The 15,016-nt window shown below is 37.4% G+C and overlaps 1 protein-coding gene across 17 annotated transcripts in view; it reads left to right on the plus strand.

Annotated features, from left to right (window-relative positions):
* The window catches only part of Rims2 (regulating synaptic membrane exocytosis 2), a 455,960-nt gene that overhangs the window by 283,964 nt on the left and 156,980 nt on the right, over positions 1 to 15,016 (plus strand). The gene's annotated exons all lie outside the window — the stretch shown is intronic.

Here is a 15,016-nt window from a genome sequence, read left to right on the forward strand (position 1 = left end):
ATGCACATAGGCATGAAAGGATAACTTAAAAGAAACAGGCACAGTCTGCCCTCTATTCCAGAATATTTACTGATCCACCCTTGGAGGAGGTAGTTGGATTTTTGACCAGTTCATTATTAACACTTTCAGTCTAGTTAGGCAAAGAAGGGAATCTTGGCAGTAGCATGGTGATGTGTTCACCAGAGTAAAAAAAAAATTTACATGTTACAATATTTGTAACCTCCTTTATTCCTATTTAATTAGTTAGGAATTGAAGTGATATGCAGACTTCTAAAAAATATATTTAAAAACTAATGGGTAAAATTTTTGGGTTTGAAATTATACACAAATGGAAGAAAACTCAAAAGAAAACTTTGATAATAAACCCTAACAGTCCATTTGATGTCTTTCAATATGTATTTATTGAATAGAAATTTGTTATTTTGTAAATTAAATATTCAGGTGACTCCTGTTAACTTCAGTTTTCTTTTACATTCTTTAGTCTTTTATTTTGCTTAATAGTAATTGTTTCTTTGTACGTTCCTTTTCATTGTTGTACATTTCCTGAAATTTCTTGTTAGCAACACTTACAGATTTACCTTGCAAAATGTGAAAATATACTTGTATACCTGTATCCTGAACTCTTGCTAGGTCTCTTCTATAGGCTCTTGGCTTCACTGACTGAAACCTCCATGTTAAAGCTCTTTCTATTTACTTTGATTTCTCTTTATTTTGTTTTAAGTGAAAATCATGTGACACCTGCTAGATTTTATATTTTGTATTGTTCTTAGATTTAGTTAGCAAGTAATTTTTTTTGCCTCCTATTTTTAGTTTTTCAGTTCACTAGTATAGATTCATTAATTAGCTCTAGATTGGCTGTCAATTTCTAAATTCTCAATTCCTACCTAACTGTCTTACTTCAAAAGAGAAGTTCATGAAGTCTCTTTCTATACTTTCTTTTAGTCTGTGGTAAAGAAACATGAGATCATTAATGTGTATATTAAAATATAACACTATATCTGTATTTGAAGATGAATTTTTGTCTACAGTATTGCTAGCAAATATGCACATGTCTGTTTTAGATGTGTCAAGGCATTTTCCTTTGTCTTAGTAGCAGAACACACAAGGGCCTTTGTGTCCACTTTCCTTTCTCAGTGTCAGAATTTTGTCTGGTTTGAAACTGTTCATATCTTGTGAATTCTCTTATATTCTTTGAGTTCATATGTGTCTGAGTCCCATTGTGTCCGGAAGATGCTATTCCCTTAGAGTCATGCATCCTCCCTGGGTCCTACAGCCTTTGTGCCTTTGTTTCCATAGAGATCCCTAAGCCTTGAGAAGAGAGCTGTGATTAGGATATAGCACTTAGGGATTAGTCTTTCAAAGTCAACCACTCTGTGTACATTGTCAAGTTGTGCATTTCTGGGCTAATTAATTACCATCTATCACAAGAAGAAGCTTCTCTGTAAGGGTTCAGCAATGCACTGAATTAAGGAGTATGTTACTATATCATTAGAAATCATCTTATTGCTGTGTTACTTAGCAAAATAGTAGTATTACATTTTCCCCTAGGGACCATTCACCTCTCTAGTCTCAGATTCTTCTCGGGTGTGGGTTTCATCTCATGGAGTGGGTCTTAAATCCAATCAAGAAGTAGTCGGCTGCCCCCAAGACATTTGCACCACTATTGCACTAGTGGGCAAATCTACAAGTAAGCTTTATTTATGAATCTTAGGGTTTGTAGATGAGGGATATAGATGATTACTTTTCACCTCCAGTAGTGTACAAGTTACCTTCTAGAAATGTGAATGCTAGTCAGTAGGGATGAATTTCTAGTTGGACTTAATTTCCCAATGTTGATAAATAAATGGAGTCTTTAACAACAGAGTCTTACCATTAGGTTGTAGAGATTAACCAATGGGTTTGTCAATAAGCCTGTGATATTTGTGAAATCTTTGGGACTCCTAAGGGCAGTGACTCAACAAGGTATAACCCATTCCTGATACAGGAGGTTTTACTTGATGGCATATGATTTCTAATTGAGGAATGCTTTTCCCCTTTATATGCTAACTCCATTTAAATTCCTTTCACCTATGTATATGTTTTAGGAAGCTTCTACAGTAGCGGTTGCCATATGGGTTTTCTAAAAGCCCTTAGTGTTGGTTGTCCCTCCTCATAATCTTTTCTTTACCTTGCTAACTCACACTCTCTCCACATTTAATTCTCCCATTCTAGCTTGTCCTTCATTTTGTTATAACACTGTATTCCAAGTACTTTTCTTTGAAATATTCCATATCCACCTTTTGTCCTACAGACCAGCTGCATGATCAGAGAGAGAAGAAGAGAAAGTCTTGATGGTTACATGGTAGGGAGAATAGAGCAGATGGTGAACAGTTTGGTAAGGGAAACCAACTGTTGGTTGAACAACTAGTCAGAGGAACTAGTTGTTGAGGAGAGGTTGAGGAAAGGAGGAGAAAAATATTAACCCAGGCATAAATACGGTGCAAGTTAAAAGGTCTTCCAACCCAGAGGAATTTTATTTTTCTTCTGCTTTTTTTCTTCTCTTCTTGGGCCAACCCCAGTACTTTATTTAAACCAAAATTCAGTTTTTTCATTATAGATTTTCTTATAAACTTTCATTATAAATAAATATAGTGAATAATATAAATAAAATTTTCATTATAAATTTTACATTAAAATTTACTCAGGACTTTCTCATATTTTTCAATCAGTAGAGCCTTGAAAAATCAATAGAGTAAGAAAACAATCTAACGAAGGAATACAAATGATTTTGTATACTTACAATAAAGCGTACAGCAAAAAGCAATCAATATCCAAACAGTGGTCAGCATGACCTGATTAGTAGTTCTTAAACAATACTTGGAGAACTTTAATCATAAATTTCCCCAGGCTAAAGCCATTGTGTTTACATGATTTTCATAGCAACATGGCTTGAAACTAACACAGAAAAAACTACTTACTTCCAGTCTCAATCCAACAGGTGTGCTATCCAAGCCTAGGCTAACTCTCAAGGGGTCCTCTATTGTAAAATATACGTAAAGCATGAGATTCTAAGCCCACCTTCTATTGTTCTCAAAGCAGATTCTAAAGAAACAAATATCACTTTTCTATGGCTAACAATATCTAGCTAGGTATTGTTATGTCAAAGTCCTAACTTTCTTTTCAAACAGTTTCTGCTTGGCTGATTACAATGGTCAGGCCAAAACTATCTCACTGTCTCAAACCTTTGGCCAGGTGCCTTCTTGCAACATTCTCTGTGGAAAAAAAGGTTTCTGGTGTGAATTTCATTAGGGCTGAGAAGTAGAAAGAAAGGCAGTTTTAGGAGAAAAATTAGATTTCAAAGTAGTTTTTAGGCAAAATTACACCATACCTTATACTTAAGGGCAGTGGTGATTGGCTGGAGATCTGTGGAATTTTGTCAAGCAAAGCCTCTACGACTTGTCCTCATGTCCATGGCATCTCCACCAACCTCCATAATGTCAACAGTTCACCAGTCATTTCCTTAACTATCTCAGAGATAGGGAGTGTCATGCTGAATTATGCTTTGGGCATTCGCATGAAGATTCTCCTAGGAATATATTTTGTCCTTGTAATATCAGTTTAAATGCTGTTTTCTTCCTATGTGTAAACACATACATGCTTCTTTCTAATTCTTTTGTAGAGACCTCTTCAGAATTCTTCAGTAGAGAATTCTGCTCTGCTCACTTGATTGCTTTTTCTTGTTATCAGTCTTACCTTTTCTCACTAATGTACCCAGAAGTTTAGTTAATTTTCATGAATATTGCAACTTCTGTTAATATAGTCATCTTATTCTACAAAGTTCAGATTTTATTCATTTCATCTTGTCCGCAATGAATGGCTTTTGAACTAAAATACCCAGTTTTTCTTTAGCTTAGTTGGTCCCTTAAAAAGGGTAAGTTGTGTTTATATTGCACGATGTGAGGAAAGTAGCTCTTATCTCTAAGAGGCCAAGTTTTTAGCTTAGATTTTGAGAAAGCTTGTATTCTCATCTGCTAATCCTTCTATGACTGTAGTAATAGGTTTAAGAAGGCCATAGTGTGCATGTATTATATCTACAAGTTTTGAAATGGAGTAAGTAAAGTATTATTTTAATGCTTTAGAACACTATTGACAAGGTAGGAGAAGCAGGGAACAAACATGAAGTAAAGGTATCAGTCATGATTATCCGTGCAGTGCTCCTGAATCAAACATGAAGTAAAGGTATCAGTCATGAACATCAGCTCCTGGTCCCTGAGTGCTTGATCAGAGAACAGATGCACTTAGGAAACTTTACAGGAAAAGTTACTTTTGTTTCTTTGGGGATGGTACAACAGAGACTTGTTGGTAAATGTGCTACTTCAGGAGAAAAATGATAACTAATTATAGGAATTCTTTTCTTTCTTGTCAAGTAACGCTGATCATCACATTATTACCCTATATTCTCTGTGCATTTAAAAATATAATCAGCATTTAGGCAAAAATGTTTAAAATGAATATTGTGTTACCCTTCATTAATATCATCAGATAAAACATATTCCTCATTTGAAAAAATACCCTTCATCTTCTTAAAATATACATCTAACCCTACTTACTTTCTAACATTATTTCTTCTCACAGCCATGCATACACGGAGGAATCGCTGATACTGACAGAATGCAGCTATGGTTGGATTTCTGTGTAAAGGTCCATTTAGGAGACAATAAGAAGTAGTCAGATTCATGTCATAGTAGGGTAGGGTGTCAGTGATGTTTAAAAAACATAACAGCAAAGTCTTTGAAGTAATAAATATATTACTTCAGTGCTTCGGGGGCATTCTCTTAAGTTAGTAATAGTGTACAATGAATATGAGACAATAGTTCCTCATTATTTAGGACTTTGTGTATTCTGGTATGAAGTTAGTGTCATCAGTGTAGGTAATACATGTATTTTGAAGTGTTTTGATTAGAACTGAGTGTAGTATAGTTATTTCCTAAAATAGTTACTTTGAAGAATGTCTGGATGGCTGGTTTGAAAGGGAAAAATGCGTGAAAAAATACATCTATGAAGGCAGATGAAGAAATATAAAGAAGATTTAATAAATTGAAGTTAATAATACTTGGCAAATATTGCTAACTGGAATTTTAGGGGAAGATTCAAGAAAAACTCTCAGCCTTGTACCTAAGGAGTGACAGCGGAGATGAGCCTGTCTTATTGTGCAGCAGGTTAACTTTTGGAACTTCTGAAAGCACTGAGTAGAAACCTTTAGCACAAATTAGGGTAAATATCACTCAAGCTAACCCGGCATGCATAAAAACCTGTATAGATAATGATGAGAAAAAAAAACCCAACAACCAAAGAATAGACCTGTCATATGACCCAGTTTTAACCTCCTGGCTATTTACCCCAAGTGGCAAGGCAGCATAACACAGAGGTATCTGCATATCAACATTTATTTTCACACTACTCATAATAGCTAAGTTATAGAACCAACATAAACATCCAACAACACAGGGGAGGCTACAGAAATTGTGTGTGTGTGTGTGTGTGTGTGTGTGTGTGTGTGTGATGTGTGCATTTTTGTGTATATACATGCATATATATGTATGTATGTATGTATATATATAATTATTTTTCACCATAAAAAGGAATGAAATTATGTTACTAGCAGGAAAATTTGTACAACTGCATTGCATCATATTGAAAAATTTAACTCTGCCTGAAGAAAACATTGTTTTCTCTCCTTCCTGATTCTAGATTTTATATACTTAACTCATACACACATATTCATATACACATATATGTGTATTTGTATGTATGTATGTGTGTGTATACACACACATACATATATGTATATATATATATATGAATATGTGTGTGTGTATACACACAAACACAAATGCCCTGAAAGTGGAAGTGGAACTGTCTAGCAGAACAAAGGAATTAACGGGACCTGGGAGAGATGACCATAATGGAGGATAGTGGGGTATGGAGGACCTTCTCAAGGTACATTATGTACTTTCATAAAAACAGGTTTATATAACCCAGCATTAGAGAACAGGACTGGCAAGTGATGAATGTTCAGTGAGGAAGGGTGAGTTTTCTTCAGGCATATGAATCCGGAGAGGCTACACAAGCTGTACACTCTGTACTAACAGAGAAAGATCAAGTTATGGCATGAAATAACTACTAAGGTTCTTGAGTAGGAAGAGTTGTGTGAGAAGGGACATTGACTGATGTGTGGGAGAGAAACAGATGATCAAACAGGTAGTTATGGAGTAGAGGGAGACAAAATGGGTGGGTGGAGCAAAATCAAAACCCAAAAGCATCATATCAAGTGAAGATCTGTTGTGGGAACCAAATTATGAGCACTTCTGACATAGCTAATGATCGAAATGTGAATTTGAGCTGAAAGATGAATGAAAGGTGTGAAATATCATCCCTTAGACAAGATGCACCTCTTGCGCTTCTGACCCGGAGCACAGGACCTACAGAAATTCAAGGCCCTTAAATGTTCCAGGGTGGAAGGGAAAGAAACTCCCAGGACTTCTCAGGTCCGGGAAGCTGTGGGAAGTCAATGTCTGCAGAGGAGGGAGAGTCACTTCTCTGCAGTGAGTGGTCAATGGCCCCTGCCTCAGTGGATGCGCCTACATCCACACGGGTGTAACCAACACTCATTGAGCTCGGTGGACATTGAGGAAGAAGAGGGGCCATCAAGTCGGGAGGAAGGTCTGCTGGGGATATTTTGCAGTAAGGGAAGTGAGAAGCAGATAAGATCAAGAGACATTATGTGCACATTTGAAATTGCAGCGGATACATCTAAAACGCTGACGTATTCAACTTTAATGTCTCTGAGTTTGAAGTACTTTTGTCGAGTTCAAAGATCCAGAATATTTCCCCAGAATTATGTATGGTATTGATGTACAAAGGGAAAACGAGGACCATACATTTATTAAAGTCTAGGAATTATGATTCAAGGCTATTAACAATTTCTGCATGTGTATGTCTTGAAATCTCTTGGGGATTAGGATAAAAACACTGGCAGAAGAGCAGGAAGTTCCCCCAAAGTATTATTGACTTAGAGAGTGATGGGAAGGTGGCTAGGTGTCAGCAGCTTGTGCTGATAATGGAGGATACAGGTTAGCATCACCCTTAAGAGAGAAAAAAAGGACCATGGACTGTACGGAAACACAGGGTGGGATGTAGCTTCAGTCAGTGAGCACCACTGGACCTGAGACTGCAGATGAGTAGTTATTTAAGGCAAGACTCTGTAGAAGCCATTACAGGAAAGCTGGTATTTAAAAGAAGCTTTTGGTATTTTGATAGGGATTACATTGAATCTGTAGATTGTTTGTGGTGAGATGGCCATTTTTACTTTGTTGATCGTCCTGTCCTCGAGAATGGCAGATCTTTCTGTCTTCTGATAGCTTCTTCAATTTCTTTCTTTAGAGACTTGAATTTTTTTTTCATACAAGTCTTTTACTTGCTTGGCTAGAGTTACACCAAGATACTTTATATTATTTGTAGCTATTGTGAAGGGTAGTAGTTTTCCTAATTTTTTTTCTTAGCCATTTATTATTTGTATACAGGGGGAGGGAGGACTGGGCTAGTGATTTTTTAAATTAATCCACTTGAATTATCTAGCCACTTGGTTGAAGATGTGTATCAGCTGTAGGAGTTCTGTGGTGGAGTTTTGGGGTCACTTTTGTATACTCTCATATCATCTGCAAATAGCAATACTTTGACTTTTTCCTTTCAGATGTGGATCGACTTGATCCTCTTTTGTTGTCTTGTTGCTCTAGCTAGAACTTCAAGTACAATATTGAAGAGACATAAAGTGGACAGCCTTGTCTAGTCCCTGATTTTAGTGGAATTTCTTTGAGTTTCTCTCCTTTTAGTTTGATGTTGGCTATCGGCTTGCTGTATTATGTTTATTGTGTTTAGGTATGTGCCTTGTATTCTTATCTCTCCAAGACTTTAAACATGATCGGATGGTGGATGTTGTCAAATACTTTTCTGGCATCTAAAGAGATGGTCATGTAGCCTTTTCTTTCACTTGTTTATATGGTGGATTACATTGATGATTTCTGTGTGTTGAACCACCCCACATGCCTGGGATGAAGCCTACTTGGTCATTGTGAAGGATATTTTTTTATGTGTTCTTGGATTCAGTTTGTAAGTGTTTTATTGAAATTTTTTGTCTCAAAGTTCATAAGAGAAATTGGTCTGAATCTCTCTTTGTTGCATTTTTGTGAGGTTTAGGTATCAAGGTGACTGTGACCTCATAGAATGAGTTTGGTAATGTTCCTTCTGTTTCTATTTTGTGGAGTAGTTTGAATAATATCAGTATTAGCTCTTCTTTGAAGGTTTGGTAGAATTCTGTGCTGAAACCATCTAGCCCTGGGCTTTTTTTGTTGTTGTTGTTTGGGAGACTTTTGATGACTGCTTCTATTTCCTCAGGAGAAATAGGACTATTTAATTTGTTTACCTGATCTTGATTCAACTTTGGCAAATGGAATCTATCAAGAAAACAGTCCATTTCATTTAGATTTTCAAATTTTGTGGCATATAGGTTTTTACATCGTGAGTGAGGTAACCCAGTCCCAGAAAGACATGCATGGTACTCACTTATAAGCAGATATTAGCCCAGCATATATGTCCTCTGAGAGACTCTCCTCAGTGGAGGATTGGGACAGATGCTGGGACTCCCTCCTGGACTCCAAGTGGAGCACTGAGAGTGCTATGGAAACATGAAGAATGGAAGGACCCAGAGGGTTCCTAAGCCCCACAAGGAAACTATCAAGGTTAGCGGATCTGGACACAGGGGACGGCCCTGCACAAACTGTTGGACCAACCAAGGACAATGCATGCAGCACACCTAGACCCCCTGGTCAGATGTAGCCAATGGACAGTTCATTCTCCGCAGCTGTGGGGAGAGTTGCGAACTGCCTCATACATGAACCCTGGTGCCCCGGATTTGATCACTTTCCCTTGATGGGGAAGCCTGAGTAATGGGAAGCAAGCTATCAGGATGAGATCTGATAGGCTGTGGCCATATGGTGGGGGAGGAGGGCCCCTTCTGTTAGAGTTCTAGGTGAGGGGAGTAGTGCTGGAAACGGGGGGAGGGTGAGAAAGGGAAGACACAAGCAAGGGGATAACATTCAGCATGCAGTCTGAATAAATTATAATAGATTTAAATTTTAAAAAAGAAGACACTTGTTAGCAGCTCAGTATAGAATTAGGAATCAGTAGGCCAGAACGAAGTTCAGGACATGAAGATTAAGGAAAAAGGTACCAGGGCTGTGTGGGTGTATGAAACCTGCCTTTATCGTGATAGGCAAGATAGGCAATTGCAGAGATGCTTAAATGTAAGTGATTAAGCTTAAAATAGCCTAAGGTTATACCCAATTGTTTTATTCCTGAGCTAAATAAGGACCCTGGAAAGGTTCCGGCCTGCTCTAGACCAGTGTGCTGACGGCGTCTTCAGACTGTGAGAAGAGTATGCGAAGGATTAGATATGGCCATGACTAGGACCCTGACTGAAGAAAGGATTCTGGGAAAGCTAGCAGTCCTCGTAAAGAATGAAATCCCTGTGTGGGGCAGAGATTGTTCTCAGAGATGCCTTATCTGGAAAGTAGCTCTCAGAGTCCTTAGTAAATACATCCACAGCCAGTAACCTGCACTCTCTCAACTACCTTTAAAGGGAGGGAGGAACGGGAGAAGACAAGCAAGGGATTAAAAATTTAGATGTAATCTGAATAAATTAATAAAAAATATTTAAAAATCACAAAAGGTTATTTTATTTATTCTTTGAGAATTTTATACATGTATATATTATATTTTGATCTTACTTATCTACCTCAGGCTTTCCGAGATCCACCCCTCAGCCACTGTATCCTTCCAACCGTGTTCTCTGTCTGTCTGTCTGTCTGTCATCTGTCTGTCTGTCTCTCTGTCTCACTCCTCTTTCCCTCTCTCCTTTCTCTTTCCCTCCCCTTTTCCTCTCTTTGTCTCTGTCTTTCCCACTCTCTGTGTCTGTCTCTGTGTCTCTCTCTCTGTCTCTGTGTCTCTCTGTCTCTAGAACCATCTTTGTAGACCAGGCCAGCCCTGGTCCTCTACCTTCCAAGTGCTGGGATTAAAGGCATGCACCACTACCAGCTGGCTTCTCTTTGTTCTTAGAACTTACCAAGCTTATTTTGTGTGGTTCATATTTTCACTAGAGAATGGTCAACCTACAGGGAGCCACAGCTTTGAAAAAAAAAACTGACTCTCTCTCTCTCCTAAAAACTATCAATAAATAGTTCCTCAAGTGAGGGTGGGGCTAGTGAACACCTCCCTGCTCCATGGTGGAATGGGGACTAGCAGGACCTTTTGCAGGCAATCACCTCTGCTGTTTGAGTGCTGTTGAGTATCAGAATGTCCCAGAGACAGTGTTTCTCTTGGTCCTCCCCATTTCTGACTCAACAGCCTTTCCATCCTCCTTTCTTGGTGATTGTTCCTGATACTCTGGGGTGGGGAGGAGTGATGTAAATGGCCCATGTGTCCCTCAGACTCCACTGGTACTTATATTCTGCACATTGACCAGTTGTGATTTTGTGCAATAACCACTGACCACTATACAAAGAAACTTCTTGAAGAGGTGTGAGAAGTACACTAATCTATGACCATGGAGATACAAAATTAGAGGGTAGTTTCATATTCTGTCCGTTTTTTAGCAGAACAGTGGTAGGTTTATCCTCAGGGCCTGTGAGCTCCCCAACCTCAGCGTGTTGGGCAGATTTACAGTATCAGGCATGCATTTCTTGCTGAGGAGTAGGACTTAAATCCAATGAGACACTGGTTGGTTACCCATATAGTATGTGTCTCTACTGCATTCCTAAGATTATCCCCTCACTCCAGTGATAATTGTGGCCTTCGGTTGCAGCTGGGTATCCTGATGATGACTTTCCTCACCCAGCAACCTGTGTTGTACGTTATGGTTCTTTGAAATTCAACTGCCTATTTTCCACCCCCCCCCCCCAAAAAAAAAAACCTCTTAATTTCCTGTTATTATCTCTCTATGCTGACAACTTGGATTTTTTCTCTAGCACTTGTAGGATTTTAACTGTACTCTCTTAAGTCCTTGGTGATTTTTCTGCATCAGATTTTTATACATGTTATATTTTTTCTTTACAAATTGATGTTTAATGTTCCTTAATAAATACATTCATCCTATTCTACTACCTCTTCGAGCTACTTTGAGACTGTGCCTTCTTTTCTTTTACTTATATTAGTTTTCAAAAGTATATTTGCTGTTGCGTCTGTTGTATATGTTTTGAGGGGCAAGATGTCACTTTTTGTAGCTGGCCCCCACCTTGGTATCATCTTTCTATGCCAATTTCTGGATTATAGGCCTACCTATTCCATATCCATTTGATTACCATGTCTGTCTGACTGCTTATTTTTATGAATTGCTTCCTTCATACCATCATATCCTAAGCCTTCTCCCTCTCTAGACTGACCCCAGTCTCCCTCACTCCCTCACTTTACTGGAGTAATGTTTCCTATACTGAAAGCCTGTCATTTGTTTGTTCTTTGTCATTCTCCCTCCCTCTCTCCCTCCCTCCCTCTGTCTCCTTTCCTCCTTCCCTCTCCTTTATCTTCCACCCCTCCCCCACCTCTCCCTGTCTCCCTGTCCTCCCCTCCCTCCCTCTCCCCCCTTCTGTGTGCCTGTGTATCTACAGTCACTTCTTGCTGCTTTTTAAGTATGTGATTATACTGTTGTTTCTTATTCTACGCCTTGACTACAGCCTTCTTCAGTTTTTTCCCCTTATTTTTCAAGTCCTTGTTTTTAGGATTATATGTTTTTTTTTTTATATCTTATCAGGTTTGTGACTTTGACCAAAAGTTCTATTAGTGTGCATTATACATAGTACATCATATGAAATTAATATATATTTATTAGAAGAGTGACTGAATATTAGTGTGACTCAGTGACATAAACTATCTTTCTCTTGAAAGATATTTCTCTCTGATTAACCTATGCCCAAATAATTCCTCCAAAACTACATAAGCTCAAGCCCACATTTATTAATTTCCCAAGAACTTTTTAATACTTCATCTATTGTTGTTAATAGGTCATAATTCTGAGTTTGAAAATGTATTTAGGGAGTCTCTTGTTATAGGAATATGCACCTTTCTATTGATGCCCATGATTTGAACGTCACTGTGCACAGCAGCAGCAAGGCATACTGGGAATTTGCATTACACTCATTCTAGTGTCCATGCAGTAATAGAAAAACAAGAAAACCCTGGTGGAATTACCAAACTTGATTACATAAGTTGTTGAATATGGTAGGAAGATATTGGATCATAGTTCATGTCTTTGTCTCATGATAAATAACCGTTCACACTCTGTTCTTTAGAGACATACCTTTAAAATGTTGTTTTATGGAATAGCAAAGATCTGAAAAAAACAATGTAAAGCTAACCGCTTGAGATTTTTGAATTTTAAAATCAACAAAGCATTGTTTAACTCTGGTAGCCATTGAAAATAGAAGCTATCTCATAGCAATAGAATTTTATAGCTAAAAGGAAATAATTATGTCAAGATTCTAATTTGTTGCATGTTCATTTATAGATAAACAGTGCTGCCTGTTTTAGTTTTGTTTCTGTTATTTTTTTCATATAAGAATTAATTAAGGGAAGTTCTAAATTCCTAATAAGTTGTCCAGATGTCCTTAAGGAAGTGTATCTCATCATGTATCCATACATACTAGTGCAAATTGTCTTCATTGTTGAGAATTATATTTTCCCCTAACATTTTGAGGAAATTTAGGTTTTGATCTTTGTTCTTGTGATTTCAAATAATGAGTATTTAAAAATAACTCTTCAGGTATAATGATACTACTCATTTGATAGGGCTTTTGGTTAATAGTAGTCATGGCCTATATTAGCAGGGTCTCACTTTCTCTCAGCTATGTCTATATTTGTACATTGTTATATTGGTAGCAGCTTGGATATGTCTATATATTGTTATTTTTGAATAAGGTCAGTTCTTTTAAATGATACAATCTTTTTAATTCAACAGAACTGCTTTATACAGAAATACTGTCATACCAAAGATAATTAAATCTTCCTTCTAAATTAATAAAGCAGCCTAATGCATTCATGATGCTTATTTATTATCATTTTTAGGGTAACTTTTTTCTACCTTTCCCTCTCCTTACATTCCTCTTTCATGGTACTGGGGTTAGAACCCAGCACCTCCCAACATTTCTGGAAAGTGACCTACCATTTTATCTTGCAATTCTCTTAAGTGAAAACAACATAATTTTTAGAAAAGTTGAAATTATATTTGACACAAACAAATTTGAAAATTGTTTCTTTGAATTTGAGGCATATAATATTTGTTGTTGCATTATACAAATATGTTTATATGGTATAGTAACTATCCTGTTAATGTTCTGGGTATATCCTATAATTATTATTACCTTAGTTATATAGTTAATGTCCAGAACATTTTCTAGATAATCAGGTATTTTTAACAAAACAGTAACACTTCTGCTATTATCACCTTACTACCTACACATACACACATATGTAGGAATTACCTACCTCTACACATGTGCACATATATGACGGTTACCTACCTTGACTATCATCACCTTACTCCCTCCACATGTACACACATGTAAGGATTGCCCATCTTGAGACTGGAGTTCTTTTCTTTACAGATATACTCATTTTTCATTTACTGTGTTTAGGAGACAGAGTGTCCATATTATGTCCCAGATTGGAGTTAACTCGTGATCCTTTTTCCTTCAACTTTCTAAATTTTAGATTTAAAAGGCTGTACCGTCGCATACAGCTGTCATTTTTAAAATTAATTTTAGAGCCAGGATTGGCATTGTATACATGTAATTCTAGCATTCAGGAAGTAGGAAAATGAAGAGTTTGTGGCCAGTCTGTTTTACATGGGGAGATCCTGCTGCAAAATTAAATAAATCAGGCTGGGGGTTATGGCACACACCTATTATCCCAGCATTTATAAGGTGTAGGCAAGAGCATCAGAGGGCCAGGGATATAGCTGTTTACATAACACTCAATGCCGATCTGGGCTGTCTCAAAAAGATAAAACTTAAGAAGTACCTAGATAAATAGATGGATACCAACTTTGTAAAAGAAATGAATGGCTAATGATTAATTTTATGTTCTAAAGGTTTATTTTTAAAATATTTAGTATACTCATGACTATACTAGAAATAGGAAGTTTCTTTATCTGTTTTAATGTATACTAGATTCTCAGTCAAAAGTTGAGTTGACTCCCATTGATTTCTGACTAACACTGTGGCACGTGTTGCTGTGCTGTTGGCATGTTCACACTACTCTCCAAGTCCTGTACAGTGATGCTCCCTGTCAGGCTTCTTGTGCTTGGAGTTGTGTCCTCGAAGTGGGTGGGCACATAGATGCGAGTAGGCTACAGAAAGGAATTCCTGCAGCTGGATTCTTCCCTGGAAACTTTTATAAATTCCTTGTATTTTAATTGAAAGCAAGAACCCAAAGGAAGCAAAAGTCACCGAAGAAGTAGGAAATTTTTAAAAAATATTCTAAGAATAGCTAGTTAGACAGAGAAAATGTTTGAAGATTCAACTCAGTTTCACTAAGTGTGTGTTTTTTCCTTTAGAATTTCCCGAAGGAATATTAAAACTGTAATGCTTTTACTTCCCTTTCTGCCTGTTTAAAATAAAATGTAATTGCATTATTTTCCCTTCTCTTTCCTTCCTTGAACTCCTCCCATGCACTCCCTTGCTCTTTCTAGTATGTGCGTGCGCGCGCGCGCACACACACACACACACACACACACACACACACACACACACACACACACACACACACACACGGGAAAATAGGTGAGAAAAGATAAGATTTTAGACAACTGAGTGGACACCAGCCCCACTGTCTGGTGAGGTTGCTATAACTTTCACTAAGTTTTGCCACCACATACTATGTGAAAGAAATTTTATTATTAGCCAAAGATCATGACACATCTTTAAAAGAAATG

This window comes from Acomys russatus, chromosome 17, assembly GCF_903995435.1.
Source record: "Acomys russatus chromosome 17, mAcoRus1.1, whole genome shotgun sequence".
In the NCBI taxonomy this organism is placed as follows: domain Eukaryota; kingdom Metazoa; phylum Chordata; class Mammalia; order Rodentia; family Muridae; genus Acomys; species Acomys russatus.